The 19,753-nt window shown below is 44.2% G+C and overlaps 1 protein-coding gene across 9 annotated transcripts in view; it reads left to right on the forward strand.

The window, feature by feature from the left end:
- The window catches only part of Adarb1 (adenosine deaminase RNA specific B1), a 129,660-nt gene that overhangs the window by 43,389 nt on the left and 66,518 nt on the right, over positions 1-19,753 (forward strand). For all 9 annotated transcript variants that reach the window (XR_013046906.1, XM_076558560.1, XM_076558559.1 and 6 more), the window contains one exon: positions 16,381-16,559. The gene's annotated coding sequence lies outside the window, so the exon portion shown is untranslated. The remainder of the gene's footprint in view (positions 1-16,380; positions 16,560-19,753) is intronic.

The raw sequence follows: 19,753 nt of genomic DNA on the forward strand, positions 1-19,753 counted from the left end.
ATTATGTATCAATAATTTTTCAGTTGTTTTCAGAAGTTTTTTGTTTTCATCTGTAACATGTGGTGCATTCATTTGCTGTAAAATCCAGTACAGTGGTCCTGCATCTCTGTTCCATACTGTGTGGTTGTGTACAGTTGTGAGCCTAATAGCCTCTGCCCAGTTAAATATTAGAGACACCTACTTAGCATTTAAAAGGGGGTTGTTATTTTTTCTTTCCAGGCTAGCAGCTGAAAAGATACTCATTTGTGTATTAACGCATTTCGTCTTTACCTAAGGAACTGTTGAAGAGTGTTACCCTTGAGCAGAATGGCTGTCGTCTTCCATTAGATCAGCTGTGCCTGCCTGCTTGCAAGAGGCCATCTCCATTGTTGTTGGCTGTGGGTGTTCCTTCAGAGATGGAGGAGGTGGAGAGAGTCATTGGGCCTTCACCAGAGAGTCCTGATACTCCTTGTAGCCATTTGTATGCAGTTGCACATAGCCTCAGGGGCTTAAGAGGTGGTAGAATATTTAGTCTGGGGGAGATTAGCAGGAGACTCCATATCTGTTTCTGGGAAACCATCATCCATGCTGGATGGGGACTTTTCAGTAAGGCAGCTTTGGGATCACCCATGCTCTTTGCAAGCAATAAACTCATTGATTCGCCTGGTTGAAATTTGGTAGGATTGTTCTTCATTGGTCATTGAGACCTTAAAAGAAGGGGTAAATATTGTTAACATCTTCCAAGGGGAGGTATTCTTGCAATAGAGCTAAATACTACATTTTCAATAGGAGGAAGTCAAATTCTTGTATGAGGTTGGGTTGTTCAGGACTAAGAATATAGGTGCTTTGGGGAGATGCCAATTAAAATGCCATCAATAACTGGGGTGTTCTTTGAGAGGTGTGACACTTGCCTAGCAAAAATGGGGCTCTATTTTATCTCAGCACCTCATGAAAGGGGGCAATGGGAGAAGATATCATTCCCTACATCTGTCACTGTCCCCAGGAGAAAAGTTGTCAGGGTCAGTGACAGGATCATCTATTTATTTGAGCTTGTCTTATCCTATTGAGGCCTCTTTGGGCTCAGTTGCACATAATGGTCCTAAGATGTGAGACACTGAAGAGTCATCAAAGATCAACCTGCAACAGGGGCTCGAAGTTCATTGTCTCTTATTAGTGAAAATTAAAGACAACTCTCCTGTGCATATGCAAAACAGGAGCAAGCTTTATTAAGATTTATAAAGATTTAAGTGGGAAACAGAGAGAAAGTAGTAATTTAAAGAAAAATAAAGGAAACAGAGTAGGAAGTACTTCTAAGAGAGGGGAAGAAAGGCTTAACTTCTTGTCTGTAGTGTTTGTGGGAATATGGCAGAAACCAGACATAGGCTCAGGTAACTACTGTGAAATTATTTCGCTCTGGGCTATCATGGACCAAGCCAATGGCAGACCCACATAATTTGTGCATGTCCTCCTGGCCCAACCAGGGAGATGATTATGCCCTGTTCATGTGCTGTCTACCCAGTCAGAGATGACTGAAAACCCCTGTCCACTTCTGACATGTGTTTTTGTTAGTTACTTGCTCATCTTGACTCGTAGCTGTTAGTCAGTGGGCCAGTGTTAACCACCCTCTTACCCTGAAGTGTCTCAAATGCTGTTAATTACACTAAACTTTCTTAGTTCTCACATTTATGTGAACGAACAGCTTGCAGCTCTTTCATGGCATAAGATTTATTCTGTCGCAATCACCAAGCTCTAGCTGCAGTCTTTCTTGATTCATATTTAGCTTTTCATCTAAAGGTGATCTGGGGTGGTCCTGTAGGTGGAAGCTTCATGTTAGAAGACATCCTTCCTTCCAGTCCAGTCTACTACAGTTAGCTATGTTAGAATCAAGGCTGTAAGTAGGGATAGCAATGCCTTACAGCTGTTCCTTTGCCATCATTGGCTCTAAGCCCATCCTGTGTCTAATCTCTCTAGTCTGGTTATCTTATACCTAGCTACATGCCCTCTTATTTTTCTTACTGTTTCATGCTTTGCTTTTAAACCCCCAATCTTCCTTTTAACTCCAGCCCCTGCTGTCACTGCAGCTAGCCTATGTAAACAACTTGTAGTTGTCACCATAGGCCCTTTCCCTTTACAGCCCACAGAGTGCTCTCTCCTGGATTACTGTGTCAGGATTGTTCCTAAGATTGACTTTGCCCCAGACCTTTGATCTCTATCTGGCCAGCCTGGGAAGGGCCTACAACCTGTGCTTAGAGGAGCTCTGTCCCGCAGGGTGTCTCCCTTTGCTTCCACTATGGAGTCTTTTAGGGAAAACTTCCTGCATTTCTGGTTTCTTTTAAGATATTTTCCCCATCACATCCATTTGCTCTTTACACCATGATGTGGTCTGTAGAAAGTTCCCTCTTCTTCATGGAACTGTTACATTTTACCTTTTTCTTGTACAGTGAAAAATTCTTCTTGAAAAGTTCTTCTGATTTCAAATGTAGTCAGGCAGCAACTTCTTGGTCAGAGGCTGTATGATTGCAGAACCTAAGATTATATGAGAGCTGAAAAATCTCTATTGCCTTGTAGTTATAGTAATGCTGTAATGTACTTGTTACTCAAGTGTGTGGTGGTATGGGTGTCTGCAGACCTATCCTGCTGCCGTTGCCTGAAAGTACAGCACATACAGTTGGACATCATTGACTGTGGTTTTAGTTTATGTATTTGTTTAACTATATCTTGTTGCTATTTCAGAGTGTATTCTGTCATCCAAACAAAGAAAACTTACTAGAAAGGAGTATGCCATGTTGTACCTGGAACAGCCTCATTCTACTGCGTCTCTCATTACATCATTTCTTCTTATGCTTGATGTAGTCTCATTTTGTTCATCACAGCTCTTGGAGCAATGGCCACATGTACACACCATGCAGCTTCAGTGTGTGGTGAGCTGTGCCATCTAGACTTAGATGTAGATGCAGAGTTTGCACCATGATGATACCACCCAACCATTCATTGCTCACAATATGTCCCATCATCTTCTAAGGATGAGAGCACATTATTCTGTGCTGTGTTGTACAGAGTGTGCTAAGTGTCGGGTCCAAAGGAAACTCTACTCTTCAAATGTTGGCGCCCCTTCCCTCTAACAAAGGATCCAGTCCCTTCTCACTGTCAGAAGGGACGAACGGCTATCTGTGGTACTATTCGTGTCCAGGCTGGGCCCCAGGCTCCCTCAGTGTGTTAGGTGCCTAGATCTTCTCACCTTTTCCCCTACCATAAACTCCCCTAGCTCATGGGCTTCTCTCCCCCAGCTTCTCATTGTCCTTTTAACTCTGCTATTTCAGCTACGCTCTCTCTTTTCCCCCTCTCTCCTGGTCCTCTTCTCTCTTTGTCTTCTTCTCTTTCTCCCCATTCCCTCTTCTGGTGAGGCCCAGTCTGCTGGCTATGTTCAGTCTACTGCTTTCTCTCTCTGTTCTGGACTCTTCCAGATGCCTCTGGCTGTTCTCTCCCTCATATCTTCAATAAAAACCTTCCCATTAACCATACCTTGCAGCGGCCATGTACTCAGTCTGCACACTAAGCTATTCAACAAGTCCTTTCTGTTAATGAGTCTCTATTTAGTCATTAAAAACCCAAAGTGATACCAGCAAGTAGTAAAATCCACATCTGTTGCATGACTTTTTTGGGAGAGTCTGTTTCTTTTTACCCCAAATAAGTCAATGATAGACCAAAGAAACCACTCAAGTCTAGCCTGGTGTGTCAGTTAGCTTATTGGGGTTGCTTATAGGAACATGGATGACTAGAGCATCAAAAAATCCCACGCCAGCATGTGTGATGTCTCATGAAAGCTGCCTCATTGGAGTTCCCAGGCAACTACACCACTGGTGTCTGCTCCCTACAAGCAACTTATTCATATAACCCTGGAGTGGGACATGGGAATCTTGCGAGTTTCTTAATTGTTTCATGGACCTCCTGAGCCCTGTCTTCCTTCTGGGAAAGAATGTGTGAATCCTGAGGAAGCAGCTACACAACAGCATTCCAGTAACAAACAGTTATAAAAATTAAGTTTAAGAAGATTTGTTGGGACTGGAGAGGGTGGTTTAGATTACTTGTTTTTGCAGAGGACCTGGGTTTGTTTCCCAGTACCCGCATGGCAGGTTATAACTGTCTGTAACTGCAGTTCCATGGGATCTGATACTCTTTTCTGACCTCTGCAGGTATCAGGCCATGCACATGGTGTATAAACATACATGCAGACAAAACACTTGTACACATAAAATACATAAATCCAAAACATTTTTAACAGGTTTGTTCCCTAGTTTTGTTCCACATTTTTAAAAGGTAGTTTGAAGCTGGGGGTGGGGGTTGGTGGTAGTACACACCTTTAGTCCTAGCACTCCAGAGGCAGAGACAGGTGGGTCTCTGAGTTCGGGGCCAGCCTGGTCTACAGAGCAAGTTCCAGGACAGCCAGAGCAATATAGAGAGACTCTGTCTCAAAACAAAAAAACAAAAACCAAAAACCCAAACAAAAAGCCAGTGTGATATAGATCTAGACAGACAACCTGGGACGCCCTGTCTAGCCAGCTTAGCCTAATCAATGAGTTCCAGGTCAATGAGAGACCCTGTCTCAAAAAACCAAGATTGATGGTGTCTGAGGAATAACACCCAAGGTTGACCCCTGAGCTCCTCATGCATGTGCCCCTTTGTGTTTTTTCTCTGAAGTTTTTCTCATGGTCACTGTGGTTAGTATTTCTGTGGCTGAATCCTGTGGGCAGTTGTCAGTCTCCAGATCTCCACTGTTATGAGTTATGATTTTAGATTTATATTGACAAAGTCTGAAATACTTGTAGGCTGCTTCTCATCTATATTTAGGCTCTCTGCGCCTTTTCTACAGTTTTTTTTTTAATCTAAAATTTTACTATAAGAGAAGCAACATTTGCAGCATTCTTATAACGTAAATATATTTTGCTTTAGAACCAAATAGAATGAAGTGTAATTCTGAAGCACAGAGCTCTTGCCAATCAAAGAAGGTTCACATGGAAACTCTGTCTTGTAGGTTTCCATGCTGCTTCTGGCAGCTTCTGTTGCCATGGCTTCTCTATCTTATGATGTCTGTTCCTTGGGTTCTATTTTTGTTTTGCTGGAGCCCCTCCTTAATCGGCTGCTTTGTGGAATCATGACTGACAGGCTTCTTGAGTTCTTACCCAGTGTTCAAACATGTAATTATTGTGTTCTAACAGTTGATTGATCCTCTGACTGGATCTGGAATTCAGGGTTTGTATCACTTTCCCTCTGAACTTAGTACTCTCTATTATTTCCAGCGTCTGATGTGGCAGATGAGAAATTGGATATCAAGCTTGTTCTATTGCAGGGGAATCTCTTCCCATCCCTGCACACTGACATTTTGATTTCTTCTCACCCCCATCACCCAACTGACTTCTTTTTTTTTTAGACCTTGGTATCAGTGGTTAGATCTGCCTTGGAAATCCTTTGACTTTCTAATTTTAAGGTTTCCACATCCATCTCATGTCTAACTGCTTGAGAAGACCCCTTTCCCTCCGTGGTCTCACGCCACAGTTTGCTCTGTCAGGTCACCCTGCTTCTGTCTGCTCGTGCTTTCGGGACTTTGGCAAGTTTTCTTATTCATCATCAAGTTCCTTTTGTAATTGTCAGCCCCACCATGGTTCACTTAATGCCATAAAGGACGCTTTCTGACATTGTGACCATCAAGTGGACTGAATGGGAAGGAAATGAAAACTTCATCAACACTTGAATCAAAAGCCTTTTAGATCACTCCTGGAGAATGCAGGGTTCCATACCTCAGCCCCTTCCACAGGGGTTGATCTTGCTCTCTAGTGGAAACAGCTCAGTGTTGTTGAGGGACTGGGAAGAAATTAGATGAAGCCAGTTCCAGCGAGCTAATCGGTAGCTTGTATGTAAGACATGGTGTGCCTTTACACGTCATTTTTCATTATATAAGTACTTTTCATAAACTGGAAAATGGATGGGTGATTTTCTTATACTTGTCTGGATCATCACAAGTAGAATTCCCTGTCATCTTTCTTAGTCAGCACAATTCCCAGCAGATAAGATGTCACAACCTTAGCAAGTTAGAGAAATTATAAACATCTGTTTTATAGGAAAAAAGATGAAAGTGGCCTTCCAGATGGAGAAGTTATTGAATAATTATGGTTCAAAGGCTCTGTAAAATAACTTGTGCAAACCTAATATGGAAATGATTATACAAAAGCAAGTCTGTGATTATAATAGCTAGGTATACCTGGGTGGTGGTGGCGCACACCTTTAATCCAAACACTTGGGAGGCAGAGGCAGGCAGATCTCTGTGAGTTCAAGGCCAGCCTGGTCTACAAAGTGAGTTCCAGGTCAGCCAGCACTGTTACACAGAGAAACCCTGTCTCAAAAAACAAAACAAAAGCTAGTTATAGTTACTAGTGGATGTCTAGATAAATTAAACCTGGTTTTGATAAGCAGACATCCTTTGCGTGAGCTTCACAGCTAGCTTTACATGAGAGCCATACTTCTTGTAATGAATTAGACTTGTGTAAAGTCACTTCATAGGTTATTACCCTTGGCTAACTTTAGTTGTGTTAAGAGAGAGGCTATGAAGTTTCATTGTTTGCACTACAGGGAACCTGGGTTTGGGATATGTTCAATGCCCTTGGACTTACTTTGTACTACACTGCATGTCAGTGTGCAGGTCTGAGCTTTGGTGGTATGGAACTTTTGAGTTCATTTTCTTCCTTTCTCATACAGACTCGAGATGATACTCAGAGTCATGTGAATGCTGGAACTGTCACTGAATGCTCTGTCACTGAGCTGTGTTCCCACTCTTTAAGCCAGGTTAAGTGCACCACTCTGTGACTACAGTTTTCACAGCTTCCAGAAGCTCACCGGTGAACTACCTTTTAACCAAGAACACCTGCTCTTGCTAGAATAGAATAACAGAACTATCCTGAGGTCTTCCAGGGACCAGAGTCAGATGTCTCGCTCCTGCCTCCCCTCAGCTCTGTTGTAATGACTTAATGTCTCCTAGGACAGCCCCCAGGTACTCTGCTGTGCCTTTCAGCTTTGTTGTCCTCCCCCAGAGGAGGGATATGAGGAGGCTTGGGTATACTTAGCCTTCATTTTTATTATTAACAAGAGCATTATCTTCATTATATCAACTTAGTTATTTATCTTCTGTGCTTTTCTCCTTCCTTCCTCCTCCCTCTTTCTTGCTTCCTTTTGAAAACTGTCAGATTTATTGTATGTTAGAAAGTTATGTCAACACCAATTTGAATTTTTAAGGGCTCCCTTGATGAATACTTGAGTAGAAATATCACGCTAACACACCTCCTTAATTTATTTCTGAATGTTAAAGCTAACTGTGTGTTCCTGGTGGGCATGCATCCAGCTTGCTGTGATGTTCTGTCTTTTATGTATTGCTGGATTAAAATTTCTCATGACTCTTGTGTTTATGTTCATAAGAGACACTGGCTACTGATTTGTGGTATCTGGAGCAGGGTTACACTGGCCTCGTGAAGACTGGGACATAGTCCTGTTTACTTGCTGGAAGGGCTTATGTGAAACTTTTCCCCCCCCATTTGTTGGTGTCTCCACACATAGCTTCTTTCTTTTTCAGTCTTCTATGCTATGTATTCTCATTAGGATCACATTACTTCTGCAGTGTCTCCCCTAAGACTTTCTTTGGTGGCAAATTGTCCCAGAGCAGTTTGTCTGAAACACCTTTATTTGTCCTCATTGTGAAAAGATTGTGTTGGCTACATATATTTAGAATCTTGTACGCTCCCCAATCCCCAATGCATCTTTACGGCTTTTACTGCTTTGTCTCAGTTCCCTGTTCCTGGTCCAGGTTTGTAGTTACTTGTGTTTTCTCTGCCTTCTAGAATTTGAATTGAGAGTGCTTACTGCCCCCCCCCCCGCCCCTCCCTGCCCCCCAGGTATCCTGTGCTAGAGTTTTGGTCCCAAGGAAAGTGCTATGAGAAGGTGATAGCACCTTTAGGAAGTGGGGCCTTACAGCCGTGTCTTAGGTTACTGGGGAGGGGATTATAGAAGGCTCATTCTTTCCTTGCCCTCTGTTAGCATCCTTGCTATGAGGTGAGTGGTTTTGCTCTCCCATGTACTCCTGTGATAATGACGCCTCATCATTGCTTCAGGGCAGTCAGTCAGGAGCTAGAGCCTCCACAACAGAGCCTCAGGTATTTGTTATCATAACAAAAAGGTGACTAAGATGGTAGGCACCTATTCTGTTAGACCTTAGGCCCCCAGTGTCTTGTGTTTTCTGTATACTTCTACAGTGCATTCTAGATCATACCTCCCGTTCTCCTCTGTTTACTTTTTCCTCTTTTAGGTCTGATACATTGTTAAAACCTGTCCATCAAATTTACAATTATAGTCATTGTATTTTTTATTTCTGGAAGGTTGGTTTTTTTTTCCCTCCCTCAAGTCCAGTTGGTCATTCTGTTTTCATATTTTCACCTGTTTCTATGAACCATTATTTTATGTCTGCTGAGGCTCTGCCTTGAATGTCTTGCTGCTGCTGTTCTTCCTCATACCTATTTTCCTAGTAAGGTCTGTTCTCCTTTGACAGTGTCTTGTGTGAATCTTGGTGGCTTTCAGTGACGATGAGTTTTCCCAAAGAAGTTGTGCTTTTTCTTCTGCCAAGTGTCAGTGTACTCCTGAAGTTTGGCACTGTAGGTACAGCGGAATCTTCTTGGGTATCTAGTCACATAATTTATGGCCTCTGATCTGTGGGGTTAGAGTGATTTTGTATACATCAGCGATGCTTGTTGAAGGCCCCAGCATAGCTGAGCCTGGCTTACTCTGACCCCGGACCTGACGTCTGTCTTGTCTCTGGGATACTTCCTCAAGCAGGTTTTGACAGGTGGTGTAGATAGACACAGCTGCAGTACCCTGTTTGCCCTTCCATATCACGGGGTGTTCTTCACATGAGCACAGCCCCTCAACAGCCCTGGAGAAGTGCTGCTGCTACTCTGTTTTATAGAGGAGGAGGAAATCAAGAATTCTTCGGTGCTTGGCCGGGGTTGGACTCTGGAGCTGGGTTGGTGGGAGGGCAGTTTCAGTGCTTGGTTGGCCTCATGCAAACACAGTCCTCACCTGCCTCCTTCTGTGAGCTTTTCTCTGGCCCTCTGTGCCCTCTGTGGTCTGTGATTAAAAACTTCAGTGCATCCTGGAGGAGCAAGATGCAGATCTGAGAATTCCTTTCAGTAGTAATGTAATGAATGATAGGTCTTTCCCGGGTAGGCAGCTGACCTCCATGTTTAGATGTTAGATACAGTGTTGCACATGTAAAATGATACTTCTTATATTGATTTACCAAATACTTCAAAAGTATAACATTACTTATATAAAAAGATCACATTCTTAGGATTTTAGTCAAGAGAATTGGTTGGTAGGCTTGAGTCTTGTTAAGAGAAGTTGGTGGAACCTCGGGTATTGGGAGGTCAAGTTGTGAGTATATCGGCAGGAAGTTGTGTTTTGTGGTTTGTGGTGTGAAGTTGTGGTGTGTGGAGGTGAAGTTGTGGTGTGTGGAGGTGAAGTTGTGGTGTATAGAGGTGAAGTTGTGGTGTGTGGAGGTGAAGTTGAGGTGTGTGGAGGTGAAGTTGTGGTGTATAGAGGTGAAGTTGTGGTTTGTGGTGTGAAGTTGTGGTTTGAGGAGATGTGGTGAGGGAGTGTGGAGCTGAAGCTGGTGTGCAGAGGAAGTGATGTTTTGGGTATGTGGAGGTGAAGTTGGTGGGGGGAAGTAAAGTTGGTGGGTGTGTGGAGATGGTTATATGGAGGTGAAGTTGTAGGTATGTAGAAGTAAAGCTGGTGGCTGTTCTTATTACAGTCCTTACATTCTTTACTGGACTTTAAATTTATTGCTTGTTTTGCTACCCACCAACCCAAGACTGGTTTATTGGCCCTCCTGGCCACCATCAGGATTTCTGACCACCTTTTTTCCTGCTCTACTTGACTAAAAACAGGTCTCAGATTTTGTTTTATGCTTTCTGTTATAGAAAACTCATTGAATTTACAATTCTACTTGTTTAATTCTTCTTTTTCACACCCCTTCTTGTGTATGTCTATTGAGTTTCTTCATAGAAGTTCTTAGCCATGGTATTTTCCTCCTCCTCCTCATTATCATCCCGTGTATGATGGGAGGTGTGTGCGTGTGCTGTGGCACACATGTGGAGGTCAGAGGACAACTTTGGAGAGTCCTTTCCTCCAACCACCTTTCTGTGGCCTGCAGGGATCAAACTCAGGTTTGCCATCTCTCTGGGCTTTATTTGTTCTTTTAAACAATACATTCCAAGTGGCGGTGGCATATGCCTTTAATCTCAGCACTTGGGAGGCAGAGCCAGGCGGATCTCTGTGAGTTCAAGGCCAGCCTGGTCTACAGAGTGAGATCCAGGACAGGCACCAAAACTACACAGAGAAACCCTGTCTCGGGGGAAAAAAAACAAAACAAAACCAAACAAACAAAAAAAACAAAAATAAACAAACAAACAAAAAAAGACAAAAAAACAAACTAATCCATTCCAAGTTTCCTTGGAGTGAGTTGACAGGTCCATTTAACAAAGTTGTGTCTGCTGGTATATCACTCAGTGTTGTCTGGAGAAATAGAGCTAGTGGGGTGTATTCTTGCTTCTGTTTTTAATTTTCTTCATCCTTCTATGTCATGCAACAGAAAGTGAACAAGCCAAAGAAAGAGATTGATAGGTATAATCAGGGAGGCTGGGAATCCCCTAGCCTGTCTCTGTGAGCTGAACCCCTGAGAAAGCTGCAGTGTAATTCAGTCTGAGTTGGGAAGACTGAAATTGGGGAACAGTGTTATGAATCCTAGCTCTAGGCCCAGAGATGACCTGGGTCAACCATGCAGGGAGGTAGAAGGGGGCAGAGTCCTCTTACCTCTGCTTTGGTTCTGCCCAGACTTCCAGTGAGTCAGGTGATGCTTGGCACATAGAGGACAGTCTACTGACGTCCACATGCCAACATCTGTGAAAACCCTCACAGACACATCCAGAAGCAGTGTGTCATCTGGGGGCCTGAGGTCACTGGTGCTAACACAGCATCAGGAGGGTGTGTGACGTCCTGTTGGTGCGGCAGGAATCTGTTACTCGGTGTGTCTGCATGTGCTCCACCCTGACTTCAACCCCTTGCCTTCACTGGTTTGTCAGCTGTAACTGGGTGAAAGTACCTTCCCTCTCAAGTTATAAAAATAATTCCCTAAAGGCAAGAAAAAAACTGCAGTGAATATGATGTAGCTGATCATCCCTTTTAGTGACAAAGAAAACCTCACCCCCAGTAACCCTTCATCAATAATGTAGAAAGTCCTCAAGGCCCACCCAGTAAGATGATATTTATTCCTTCCCAGGGCCCAAACAAACCGAGTCTGCCAGGGTGTGAGCACCTGACCATGACAGAGGCCCTCCTCGTGGAGCCTGAGCCCCCGCGCCTTTAGTGTGCTTGGATATATCTGGCCCAGGGGTGGACAGTTCTCCCAAGAGGGTGGACCTGAGGAGAAAGTTGTCAGCCAGCTTCTCTCTCACTCACCACCTCCACTCCGTGCCTCAGCGTGAGGCCAGCACCCACGCTGGCTTGCTGGCTTGCTCCTTGCTTCTTGGGCTCTGTCTGTCTCTGTTGTTTTTCTGTTTATCTCTTTCCGTGTCTTTCTTTCCTCTGGCTCCAGCTCTGGAAATACAGAGCTCATCCGTGGTATTAGGATCATTAGATTCCTCTCAAATTGATCATAAAGCAGTCAGATAGGGGGAAACCCCATTTGTTTAATGAGCCCTTTTTAATATTTGCAACAGGCTTTAATTTCACATGGAGCATTAGATTGCCGGAAGCTTGAAATAGTATTTTCTCTCAGGTCATAAAAGTATTTCCAAAAATGCTCACTAATTCACTTAAGAAATACAAGATGAGGACTGGGCCTGTAGTTCAATTGATAGAGTGCTTAAGTGCCCAACATATATGAAGCTCTGTGATTGATTCCCAGTACCACATAAACCAGGCTTGGTGCACACACCTGTAATCTCCGTTCTCAAAATATGGAGGCAAAAGGATCAGAAATTTAAAGTCATTTGTGGCTGCATACTAAATTTGAGGCCAGTGTGGGCTGTATGAGATCCTGTCTACGGGGGTTTGGGTGGGTGGGGGTGTTGTTAAAAAATGTCATGGAGGCAGAATTGACAAAAGAAACCCTACACATATTTGAAAGTGAACAGTATTATCACGATTGAGATCCCGAGACCCAGGGAAGATGGTGATACCTCCAGATCTGCCCTAGCCTTTGCTGACCCTTGTTTGTCCCTGCTAGGCAGCCAGGCTTTGTGGGCCATGTAGTGCCCCTGCATTTCCCAGGAGACTTGTGTAGGTGGAGCTTTGTATATGCTGTGAGCCCTTTTATTTTCATAGTCTGTCCTTAGGATGTTATAAGGAAAATAGGTCGCCACTTGCTAAGAACATAAAATTTGTTTACTGTAGTCAGTAAAGCAAATGACAAAATACTTTTCCTTTGGTATGTTCAGTAAAATATAGAGAATCAAGGAAAAACCAGCCGATGCTTGGAGTCTGAGTGGTCATGCCAGTGTCATTAAAGGATGCTGGCTTAATTGGGTCTTCAGAACTGAGATGAATCAGATTTCTTGACTATGATACAAACTTATACTCCAATTAAAACTTAAGTCTGTGTCAGAGGGGGAAAAAAGGTTAAATTAAACCCAAACTGGCACGAAATCTTAGAACAGAATATACTTTTGTCCTGTTTCAGAACATCCTTCGGTGGACTAGTGAGCTAGCTCAGCTGCTAGTGTCCCTCCATAAAAGACTGTCATTCTTAGGTTTGACCATGTGTATGAACTAGCAGGGCCCTTGTCCTGGGCTGTATGCTAGGTGTGGTGTCCTGTCCTTATTGAGATGCAAATGGCCATGGACTGTAGTTCACTGGCTTCCTACTTTAAAGCAATCCAGGAAGCTTCTAAAATTTCTCTTTCCTTTTGATTTTCTCGCATTGCTTATTGAAAATACCACCTGTTCCTTTTGAACCACGATCCCAGGAGTGGTTGCCAACTTTGGGCTTTCTTTTCTGCTGGGTGCTGGTCACTGATTCCTCTGACAGAGTCTCCTGGTACTTCCAGCTAGTACTTCCAGCTTCCAGCTCACACTCTTCAGGCACAGTTCTTGTTGCTGACTGGGCTGGTGGTCTTCCTGAAAACAGACAGGATCTCTCTCTCTCCTATACCTGCTTGGGGGCCTTCTACCTTACCCTTCCTCTTATAGTACCCGGACAGTCCCATGTCAGCCGAGGTAGCATCTGTGTCCTTTCTCTGTCTCCCTGGGTGACAACCCCTCTTCTCTGGACCTGTGGACCTTCAGTCCTCCTCTGATGGCTGCCAGTTCTGAGGACCATGTTAGCATTCCACATGAAGCTGTTCTCATATAGTAGGGAGGTTGCTTCTTGGTCACAGTGTCCTTCTAGGGCCTGGCGATTCTATCTTTGTTGCTTATCAGCTGAGCTTGTTGTGCCTATATAGTCCTGGGGTAACAGCTATCTGGAAACACCGTGGCTCTGCCAGTGAGCTCACTGTTTAGCCCCACGCTCATATAATGGTGTTGGTTTCATGGCTTTGCAAGGTAGAAAATCAGAGTATTTAGTGTTTGGCAGAGCAAAGTCCTTACTTCCGTAGTCTGATTAAATTATAATGATAAATATCACTTTAAGAGAAAATGTAATTGTTTCATTTAATCAATATGATTATTACTGGCACAGCCAATCTATCAAGTGCTAGAGTGATAAATTCATGCTAATACAATTTGTACTGTATTGCTGTTGGTATCAGCCTCCCCTGGCATCAGTGTCTAAGTCACCTTCCAGCTTGGTGAGCCTGGAGCTACTTGTCAGAGAAGGGCCTTCTGAGACTTCAAAGAGCCACCAAGAGGAGCTCCAGAAGTGGCGGGAGCACTGGTTCCTGGGAGTGTCCGTCAGTGCATCTGTCTCTGCCTCCACCCTGAGGGTTGCCTGTTCTCTCAGTCACACACACATACCTGTACGGGCCTAAGAGTCACAACTCTGCCTACTACATGTGTATGTGCTTGTCTGCACCCTAGTCCCTGTCTCCCTCCTCGGTGTCTCTTTTCCCTTCTGAGGAATATGGAGTCTCCAGCTGCCTTCATGCTGGCTCACATCCCTCATCCCTGACCTGCACGAGGGGTCCTCTATTCTTTTCTATGCTATAGGTGGTCATCTGTGGCAGTATCCAACAAGTGGCCATTAGCTAGCCCTGTAGCAGCTGCAGGTAGTGCTCTGTAAACCAGTTGTTGTTGGAGACATTTTTCTAATACTTGTTAATACCAGCTTAAACTAGATGGACATTGGCACTCAGTCTGCTCCATGTTGCTTTTTGATGGCACCATCCCTCACACACTGGTAGATTCCTTCTACACTATACTTTGAAATTCTGTCTTGGCTTTTTTTTCCATTTTATTTTATTTTACAATACCATTCAGTTCTACATATCAGCCATGGATTCCCTTGTTCTCCCTCCTCCTGCCCCCCTTCTCTTCCCCCCAGCCCACCCACCATTCCCACCTCCTCCAGAGCAAAGCCTCCCCCAAGGACTGAGATCGACCTGGTAGACTCAGTCCAGGCAGGTCCAGTCCCTTCCTCCCAGACTGAGCCAAGCGTCCCTGCATAAGCCCTAGGTTTCAAACAGCCAACTCATGCACTGAGCACAGGACCTGGTACCACTGCCTAGATGCCTCCCAAACAGATCAAGCCAATCAACTGTCTCACCTATTCAGAGGGCCTGATCCAGTTGGGGGCCCCTCAGCCTTTGATTCATAGTTCATGTGTTTCCCTGTCTTGGCTTTATCCTCAGTTTTCCATGTAAGCATGCACCCGTGAGCTTATGGTTTGGCTTGCCTGGGAGGAAACTTTAGGCGGTAGCGTCATCATGTCTCTCTCATGTTTCTCCTATGCGGTTAACCTGGTAGATCACTATAACTGACTTTTACATCTGTGCCGCCACACCTTAACCCACCTTGTTGGGTTGAATTTGCTTAGCTCTTATTTAGAGCTTGTACATCTGTTTGCATGGGACTGACTAGTCCTTTCCCTTTTCATTATCTTGACAGATGTGGTAAACTTTCTGGAGTAGTCGTCTAGGAATGAAGTTTGTTGTTTTCTGATTCTTTCACATATGTAGTTTAGTCAGGTATTCTGTTTCTTCTGAAGTCTTTGTAAGTCTGTCATTTTCTTGGGATTTGTTAATTTTACTTAACTTTTAAAAATTTTGGAGGTGAAATTATATGTTTAATGTTGCCATAATTTGAAGTAATAATTTTATTTTACTAGCACTTGGTGCCTGACAATGTATCTTAAAATATATGGCACATAAAACAGCGCCGTGTTTATGGTCATCATAACTGGGATCTTGTGCCCAGGCATGGGGAGGTGAAGAAGGAGCAGTTCTGGGCACGGAGCCCAGATGCCTCTGTGCTGGGTTGGATGGCTCTGTGACCCCCAGTCTTGGGTCAGTAAAGCATCTGTGAGGAAGCTGTTGACTTTGGAGGTGTAGTGTGGGGCTGTGGGAGACACAGCAGGGAGACTTGTAGGCAGTCTTTCCCTCCCTTTCCCCATCAGGGGGCCTACAGCAGTGCCCTGGTGGTGGGCAGCCCTTGGGAGAGTTAGGAACTGTATTGCACAACACACACTTCAGTTTTGCTCCTAGGGAGGATCTACTTAAAAGCCTAGTCACCTCCAAACATAGCTCCCCAGATGTCTAGGAGCAGCTCTGTAGGGGAAGGTCCTGAGTCTATTATGTGGTAAAGTACCCTTAACAGTTTACTAGTTGAAAACACACTGAGGAGAAATGGGCTACAGATACTGTTTCACAGTCAGTCTGCAGAAGCAGGGCCGAGGTGAGGGCTGGGCACATGATTCCTGTGTCTGTAATCTCACACACGTGTATTTGCATGCATAATGGATGTATGCATTTTATTTTAAAGAGAACAGGTTTTACCTGAGACCTCCTTCCTTTCTCACCCTGGTGTTCTGTTGGGCCAGCAAGATTTACGTGTGGTTGTAACACGTGCACTGACTGGTGGTGGGCAGGTGAACCAAGGCCTGACTGGTGACTGTGGATCCCCTTTAAAAATTCCTAAGAACTTGTTTAAAATGGCATAAGCTTGCATGTAGGAAGAAGACTTTTAAAATTCGGAGTATCGAGTCAACGCCACATGCCTGTAAGCAATCTCAGCTCTGGGGAGGTGGATGCAAGATCTCAGGTTCAAGGCCAGCCTACAAACAAGAATATGGTTAGAGTTCATTTCTAAACTAGTGAAAAGCCTTTAACCTTGAGTTAAATAAGTACCGAATAATTGAATCTTTTATTTCAGATTGGGGTTTGTCAAGCTGGACATGGAGGACTCCAGGTGTGACGACTAAAGGAACACACCAGCCCAGTGCAGCATCACCCTTGCTGTTCTAGTGCCGCCGAGCGTGATCTCACTTTCCTTGTCCTGAAGGAGTTTGGCCTCAGGATTTGAGCCAAAATAAAAACTAAACAAATTTCAAGGTAAGTAAAACCCTTTTAAAATCTCATAAAATCTGACAGAAGATGACTTTTGTGCCAGGTGTGGTGGCAGAGGTCTGAATTCCAAGCCCTCAGGAGGCTGAGGCAGGAAGATTAAGAGTTCAAGGGCAGCCTGGGATACATAGCAAAGCCCTGTCTTTAAAAAAAAAAAAAAGAAAGAAAGAAACAAAGTTTAATTAAGTCCTTTGGCTTGCCTTTGAAATGCATTTCACTGAATAATTCCCAGCACAGATTGCTACCCTGAGTTCACTCTGGTCTTTCTGTGTCCACAGTCATCTTTGGACCTCATGTCCCTTCAGCTGTCCTTGGGGCTGACTCTGACTTCATCACTGTTAATAAAGTCAGTCAGTGCTTTGTGCCTGGCACTAGGAGAGGTCTTATGAAGGCCTTTTACCATTCCTTACTGTTCTCTTGAATTCTTCTGGTGTTTAGTTTTTGATTATCAGTTAAGTTAGCATCTGTTTCTGTTGGGGTGCCGAAACCCCCAAAATACTAGTATGAAGAGTAATTCAGCTGTGGCCACATTCTAGAATGTGAAGGCTAAAACTTTCTTCTTGGTATGGAGGTAAGGAAAGATGGGAGGACTATGGTAGGCAGAGGGTGCTCTGTGGCTGTAGCCCCGCATGCCGGTGGCTTCACTGCTTCCTCACTTGCAGGCTGGTGTTGAGGAACACCCCTGAGACACTGCACCTGTGTGGCAGCTCCGGTGTGGGCCATCTGCTGAGCACTCCTGCACTGCCAGCGGAGAGCCTTGGGTAGCCATTCGGGTCAAGGGAGTAGGTGAAGTTCCCGGGGGTGTACATGTGAGCAAAGCAGAACAACTTGCAGCCCCTGGAGATCAGTGGGCTTGCTTCTGACCACTGGGTTTTGAATTTGTGCAAAGAAATGTCCCATCTGTCATTTCTGTGCCTACAAATGTTCTAGAAAGAAACTGAGAACTTTAAAGGAAACCCTGGGTTGTTTTGTTTTGTTTTGTTTTGTTTTGTTTTTTGTTGTAGTTGTTTTTACATCTGATGCTGATTTGTGTGTTGGGGGGTCATGGGCAGGCAGGAGGTAGGAAAAACAAAGTCACAGTTACCTTCACCATTGATGTGCCAGGGGGTAGAATTTTATTTTTGCTGATGATCCATCTTTTAGCTCCATTAGCAATGGGAAGTTAGTTTCTCTGTAACCAGAGTTTTCTGAGAGACACTGAGCATCCCAGAGCTGAAGTGGATCTGAAAAGATCTAAACGTTCATGCTGCTACTTTGAGCTCAACTAATGACCACCTATTTTTAACATGCTGCACAATTAAAGCATTGCATTAATTCTGTCATGTATGTGAAACAGCAAGATTCCTATATAATGTAAGCATGCTCTAGAGGAATGAGTTATTTATATCCCTTGCACAAATAAATTGTTCTTAAAGAGATGCAAGAAAATCAGGTCACAAGGAGCTAGGTAAAGCATGTGCTGAGAAAGCAAAGCGAAAGGCTGGAATAATACAGTATCAGCATTGTGGAGTGTGTCTCCTCCTACTGGTTCTTTGTGACTAAATGCTAGCAGCAGTGTAGAAGTTGTATATTGCTTTTAATTCAGGTGATGGGAGCTAATTTGGGCAGCAGTTTGGTGTGTTGATTTTTTTTTTTTAACCAGATTTGAAGAAAATAAATATGTAAGCTTTTGGCTAAAATAGTCTTTCTCTTGCTTACCACATCTACTTCATAACAGGTACCCTTCTCAGATAGGCATGGCACTGTGCTGGGGGCTTTGCATCTAGTGCTGGCAGGCAGGCTGTGCTACTTCGGTAAGAAGTGGATTACTTCTGGCAGGGGTGTCAAGTACTGGGGTTCCCTGACAAGGTAGTGCGGTGCAGTCTTGTGTTCTTTCCGCAGGGGTTGCGTTGCTGGAAGAAAAAGAAAGAAAGAAAGAAAACGCATGATAAAGATATGCAAACAGCATTGTGCTTGTGTGTAAAACACAGATAGGTCTTGGCATATCTCACTGTAGACAGCTTTTAGAGTGTGTATTAGTCAGGCTTCTCTAGAAGAACAGAACTGATAGAATAAACCCCTATATATTAAAGGGATTTCTTAGAGTGGTTTATAGGCTGTAGTCTTGCTTGTCAGACAATTGCTGTCTCCTCACAGAAAGGCCAAGAATCTGGTAGGTGTTCAGTCCATGAGGCTGGATGTCCAGCAGTCTCAATCTGGTGCTGGAGTCCCAGAGGATTACTAGAGAGCTCAGTGCTGGTCTTCAGTGTATCCTGAAGAATCCTAAAGAAGTGGGCTCTAATACCAGCAAAGGAATACCTCAGCAACAGGAGAGATGAACAGTGAGGGTGAGGACAAGCAGGCAGAAAGCCAACGTGGCCTCCTTCCATGCCCTTTTATGTGAGCTGCCATCAGAAGGTGTGGCCCAGAGTGAGAGTGGGTCTTCCCACCTCAAATGATCCAATCCAGGAGATCCCTCACAGGCATGCTCAATTGCTTGGAAATTAGTTCATTTCAGATGTAGTTAAGTTGACAACCAAGATTGGCCATCACACTACAACACATAGTTCTGTTTGGGGAGGGTCCTTCTCATTTCCTGAAGCCCAGGAAGATCTGCGTCACTAATGACCAAACCCCTGTACCACCATCTGCTGCCACTACTGGGTTCCACTCCCACTGCCTGCTGTCACTGTTCCAACTATCTACCTGAGTGGTACATGGTCCACAGTTCTCTTGAGGACCTGGCCCATGCCAAGAACAGGAACATCTCCAGGGAGTGGTGTTTTGAAGGACTCCAGGGACTAATAATACAGGGGCTGCCAGGGCAGTAATCTGGAAGGTGAATGGAAACTCATCCATGAGCTGGGAGGAGTGTACTCCAGAGCCCTAAGGTACAAAGCTCTTATGCACGGGACCCTTCAGATCTTGCCCTAGGAACCTGTTTACAGGCTGCTTGATTATTTCCTTCAAATTATTCTTTATAGGAATTGGAAGGCTGATAAGGTGGCTCAGTAGGCAAAAAATGCTTGCTGCCAAACCTGACAATCTGAGTTTGAGTACCGGTAGTCCTCTGATGTGTGTGTGTGTGTGTGTGTGTGTGTGTGTGTGTGTGTGTGTGTGTGTGTGTTGTATATGCCCGTACGAGTGCTTGTGTGTGTATGTATGTGTGTGCGCATGTGCATGTACATATACACACAAACACA

This window comes from Peromyscus maniculatus, chromosome 21, assembly GCF_049852395.1.
Source record: "Peromyscus maniculatus bairdii isolate BWxNUB_F1_BW_parent chromosome 21, HU_Pman_BW_mat_3.1, whole genome shotgun sequence".
Classification (NCBI taxonomy): Eukaryota; Metazoa; Chordata; class Mammalia; order Rodentia; family Cricetidae; genus Peromyscus; species Peromyscus maniculatus.